Here is a 6305-nt window from a genome sequence, read left to right as displayed (position 1 = left end):
GAAATTGAGATTGCATGAAGCATGACATTACCTTAGGTTAATTTATAATTGTTATGATTAACTAATGTATGTCAAGCATGCAATAAATGAATTTTAATTGTTTCATTTATTTATAATCGTTATAATTAAATAAAATTAGAATAAAATCAATAATAAAGAGTTGCATACAAACCTTAGATTATAATCATTTTTTAAAAATGTTTTAAAATATGATTGAGATAGACCTAAGATTACATTTCTAATGAGATTAGAAATCTTAGTTTAATCTTTTAATCGGTTTAATAGGATTAAATTGATTTCTTAAGAAAAGATTAAATATGTAGCAAATATATCTATAAGAGACCTTTTGTCTAAGTCAGGTTCTGTCTAGGCTAGGGTACTTAAGATGATAGAAACTTTGCACCCCTACCTGGGAACCTACCTGAAAAGATGAATTAGATAGATTTGATATATGCATGCAAGTTTGATTAAGGTTTATTAAAGAATTTAATAATACTTCAATCAAAATTGTTTAATCATCAAAGACAAGTGTTGTTTTTTAGCAAATTAAATTTTCACTTAGTTAAAATCATTAGCCGGATTTTTCCTAAGTTGATTAACCCTAGGTAAAACACTTAGTGGGAGGAAAACGGGGTATATGATACTTCAGTTTTCCTCTACACGTTTCTCCCTGAAAATTCACACCGTGAGATCTACACTCAGGCTCGAAGCACCATGGGTGTCCCCTATGGGTGGCATTTGGATAGGTCAATATTAAGATGAATGGAGAGAGTATTTATAGTAAGTGGGAGTGGGATGTGTGACAACACATCCTTCTGTCTCTCTCATTAGGTCGAACTAAAGTTTCATGCATCGCCTCGTGGCATCGTGAGTGTCCCCCTAAAGGATGATAGTTTGTATGACGCTTTATTCAATCTCCAGAAATGGATAAGGTTACTTTAGTTTCATGTCTCAATTGGGTTTTCCCTATAGTTGACTCATTGGGGCAGGACTTTAGGACCTAAAATGAGAGACTACACTTACAAGAATCGTTAAGCTAGTTTAACGTATTCTGGACTGAACAATAGTGACTAATAGTGACCATAACAAGGACTTGTTATGTCTATTGGTTGAGAATGTCTCATTTCAGTGAAGGGATACTTGATCACCCTACGATGACTTTTCTCCTGCCTCACTAAAACATCATTGCAAAATTAGATGTCACTTAGGGTACATTAGAATTTTTCTAAAACCGATTAGTTGTTTAAATGATTACTGCAAAATAAACTAATTTGAAAATAGTTTGTCATTTTCAGCAATTTATATTATGGCTACCGTTACTCTAAACTTGTTCGCTGTCGATAAGTTAACTAGCAAAACTTATGCTACTTAAAAAACCACGATCAACACGATTTTAATAATCGATGATCTTCGTTTTGTCCTAATGGAGGATTGTCCTCCCATTTCTACTCAAAATGCTCCTCGAAACGTTCGAGAGGCATATGAGCACTGGACAAGGGCGAACAAAAAGGCCTAGGCATATATCTTGGCTAGTCTTATGAAAGTCCCGACCAATAAGCATGAGCCCATGCTCACAGCCCGTGAGATCATGGAGTCCCTGAGGGTAATGTTCGGATAATCGTCTGCACAACTTAGGTACGACGCTCTTAAAGAAATCTTCAATGCCCGTATGAAAGAAGAGGCATATGTTCGAGAACATGTTCTCAACATGATAGTCCACTTCAACGTGGTGGAGATGAACAGGTCTACCATCGATGAAGTCTGTCAGGTTAACTTCATATTGGAATCTTTACCTGAAAGTTTCCTCCATTTTCATAGCAATGATATTATGAACAGGATTGACTACAAACTCACCACTCTGCTCAACGAGCTGCAGACTTTTCAGTCCCTACATAAAAACAAGGACCAGAACGGTGAGGCAAATGTTGCTTCATCTTTTAAGAAGTTCCACAAAGATTCGACCTCTGAAACTAAGTTTTTACCTTCTTCCTCCGGCACCAAAAAGTGGAAGAAGAAGAGAGGTGAGAAGGGGAAAGCTAACCCTCTAGTTGTTGCACAAGGAGGCAGAAGATCACACAAAGTTGCAAAGGGAATTTGTTTCCATTGTAACCAGGATGGTCATTGGAAAAAGAACCGCCCCAAATACTTGGCAGAAAAGAAGAAGACCAAACGAGGTAAATGTGATTTACTTGTTCTAGAAACCTACTTAGTGGAGAATGATTATTCTGCCTGGACTATTGACTATGGGGCCACTAACCACATTTGTTCTTCATTTCAGGGAATTAGTTCTTAGCGAAAACTAGAAGCTGGTGAAATGACGATGCGGGTTGGAACTGGGCACGTCATCTCGGCTGTGGCAGTGGAAGGAATCCGGTTGACTTTATAGAATAAATTTCTTTTATTATATAATGTTTATGTGGTTCTTGATTTAAAAAAGAACCTTATTTCTGTAAAGTGTTTGTTAGAACAATCCTATATAATCAACTTTTTTTGTTAATAAAGTGTTTATTTCCAAAAATGGCATTGATATTGATTCTGCAAAACTAAAAAATGACCTTTATGTGCTAAGCTACTAAGGCCCCCAATAACATTGAAATGTTTAAGACTACAGTAACTCAAAATAATAGACTTAAAATTTCTCCAAAAGAAAATGCCCAACTTTTGCACCTAATATTAGGTCACATAAATCTCAATAGAATTAAGAGGTTAGTAAAGAACGGACTTCAAAGTGAGTTAGAAGAAAATTCTTTGCTAGTATGTGAGTCATGCCTTGAAGGCAAAATGATAAAAATACCTTTTACTAGAAAAGTTCATAGGGCCAAATAACCTCTCGAGCTCATACATTCAAATATTTGTGGTCCAATGAATGTCAAGGCTAGAGGAGGTTATGAATATTTCATCACTTTTATTGATGATTATTCCAGATATGGGTACATTTACTTAATGCAACATAAGTCTGAGTCTTTTGAAAAGTTCAAAGAATTCAAGGCTGAAGTTGAAAATGCATTAAACAAAACGATTAAAACATTTCGATCTGGTCAAGGTGGAGAGTTTATGGATCTATCTTTCCAGAACTATTTGATAGAATGTGGAATAGTATCCAAACTCTTAGCACTTGGTACACCTCAGTAGAATGGTGTATCAAAAAGGAGAAATCGAACCTTTTTGGACATGGTTCGGTCTATATAGAGTTACGCTTCCTTACCTGACTCGTTTTGGGGTTATATAGTAGAGACTACAACGTATGTCCTGAACTGCGTTCCATCCAAGAGTGTTGCTAGAACACCTTTGGAATTATGGAATGATCATAAAGTTAGATTACGTTATTTCAGAATCTGGGGTTGCCCAGCACACGTACTTGAGGCTGATCCTAAGAAATTGGAACCACGTTTAAGATTATGCTTATTTGTAGGCTATCCCAAAGGAACGAGAGGTGGTCTTTTCTTTGATCCAAAAGAGAACAAGGTGTTTGTATCGACAAATGCTACTTTTTTGGAAGAAAACCACATAAGGGAGCACAAGCCATGTAGCAAAATCATGTTGAATGAAAATTTCCAAGAAACTATTGAATCTTCAACAAGAGTTGTTGAAGAACTCATTACCTCAACAAGAGTTGTTAAAGTAGGATCATCTAGTAAATCAAATCCACCTCAAGTGTTGAGGGAACCTCGATGTAGTGGGAAGGTTGCGAAACTCCTATTCATTATATGAGTTTAATCCTGGGTATGGTAGCTGATGGTGAATTTGAGGATCCATTGTCTTACAAGAAGGCAATGTAGGATGTTCACAGAGATAATTGGATCAAAGCAATGGATCTCGAAATGGAGTCTATGTACTTCAATTCAGTTTGAGATCTTGTAGATCAACTTGATGGGGTTAAATCTATAGATTGCAAATGGACCTATAAAAGGAAATAGGGTGCTGATGGGAAGGTACAAACCTTCAAGGCTAGATTAATGGCAAAGAGTTATTCCCAGGTTGAAGGAGTCGACTATGAGGAGACTTTCTTGAAGGATCCTAAACCGAAGGGAATCGTAAGGGGAAGCAAGATCGTCCCAAATCCCGTTTTTCATTGAATGTAAATTTTACAGTTAAACAGGAATAAGATATGCATTACATAAATTACAGCACGCTATTAAAAAAGGTGTTAGATGTTGGGATTGATGCCCTAAATCTCGTAAGGTCCTGTAGTTTATGAACAATTGTATGAACAGACATTTTGTGATTTATAATATATGATATTTTATTCACTTCAGTCTATGAAATATGAGATATTTTAGTTGCATTAACCACAAACCAATAAACTAAGATCCATGGTTATCGTTGTAACTTAAGCATGTATGTGGAGACATACAAGTGGATTGTGCTTTAAGTGATAACTTAAATGGTTTGTAGTATATGGATAAAGAAGGGATACCTTATTCTGATGACATTACGAGTGTGGCCTGCTTTGTAGGTGTTGCAAATGCTGTAAAGTGCTACAAATGATATGATCCTGATCATTCATGTATTAGACATGCAAGCTGGGATACTCTATACAAAGGAGTTTATATAAGACCGGATCACAAAATGTTTAGTCTCGTTATATAACGCTTCATATTGAGACTTTTATTTTACTAGAATGACCATATATGTTGCATATGATGCAATATTAAAACTATAGATTATAAATTTAATATGATAAGTTAGTTATTGTATTTATTTATAATTTATTAATTATGAAATAAATGATAATTATTTTTCTCCAATAACCACTTTAGTGGGTGGTTATACATGGTTTTATAGTAACTGTGAGATAAAAAGAAAAATAGTTTTTTCAAATCATTCATTCGAAACGTCTCCCAGAATTCACTATCGAGTAAAAGGAGTTTTACTACACAATAGCTTTACAGAGCCTATACGATCGAGTATCAAGTCTATACGATAGACTTCTTACTCTATACGATTGTTCATCACATACTCGATCATCTACTCCAATCCATCCCTCTATCTAAAATCATACAGAGCGCACAACTCTTGGATTCTCACATCGAGAATACCAAGGTAATATTGTGGTGGTGTCGAGTTCTATTCGAGGATTGAGTTTTACTCGCTGGTGATTGAGGAAGTTCCAGTTGCTTGTTGCGTTCGAATTATTGCTGAGTTGGTGACTGATTGAGGGAAATACATGAAGAAAGAATTCTTTAAAGGTATTGACACTCGACCCCTTGTATTTATTTAAGAAGCATGCTGTAATTTATCTTGAGTACATAATCGTTTCTATATGATTGTAAATGTGTGAGTTCTTTCACAATGGAGTTTGGAACGATCTGCTTCCGCTCATAGGATCTCTAGATTTATAGTTCCTACAATTGAAATCAAAGCCAGGTTGTTATGATTTTCCGAATTCCATTGTTGTATTGAATTTCATTTACAGTCTTGGTGGATTTTATGAATTCTACAATCCGTTTAAGTGTTAGATATGTTTGTGGATGTGGTTGATGGATGTTTATGGGATAATTGCCTCTATTTAAGCTTTCTTTACACTTCCAAAAGTTAATTTATAAGGTCCCTGCATTTTTGGGCATAATTAACTTGCACTCAAGACTGTATTCAAGTTTTTGTTTGTTTGAGCCATTTGTGATGAAGCATTCAGATGCATGGAGATGTTGTTCGCTTCGAGGAAGAAGACGAATCATTGGTCGCATCGTGTAGCCCAAGCTAAATGATTGTTTAGATTTGGCTATGCGATCATGTAGAAATGTTCTACTCGATATCGTAGTATTGATCGCATAACTAATGCTATGCGATCGAGTAAAGAGTTTACTTGATCATGTTGCATTGGCTACTCGATCGCGTAGACGCTCGGGGTAAATGATTGCAGAGTATGTGATACTTGACGCATGACACGCGCGTTAAACGATCGTGTAAGCTAGCATGCTCATCGCATAGTGACTAGCTACACGATCACTCGGTATATGATACTCGACGCTTGCTCCTCGATCGTTTAGACAATCATGCTCATCGCATAGTCGTTGTCTGTACGATCGCATGGCATGTGTTACTCGATGTGCATTGCATGGTCGCGTGTACTTTCATGGTCATCACATAGTCCTCAGCCACGCAATCTATGCTACACGATCGTTTATACTCGATAAGCGTTACTTGACGATCTGAAGAAGTTGCTACACGATCAAGTGACGAAGCTTCGCCTAGGCAGTTCAAGATTCAGTTTTCCTGTTTGAACCGGTTGACTCGATCTTTTTTGTAATAGTTAGCTTTTATTTTTCGGTTTTGAGGCTAATTATCCCGGTCCATCAATTTTT

Source organism: Benincasa hispida, chromosome 1 (assembly GCF_009727055.1).
Source record: "Benincasa hispida cultivar B227 chromosome 1, ASM972705v1, whole genome shotgun sequence".
Lineage (NCBI taxonomy): Eukaryota > Viridiplantae > Streptophyta > Magnoliopsida > Cucurbitales > Cucurbitaceae > Benincasa > Benincasa hispida.
The sequence above is the reverse complement of the archived record's forward strand: the minus strand, read 5'-3'. Positions refer to the sequence as shown.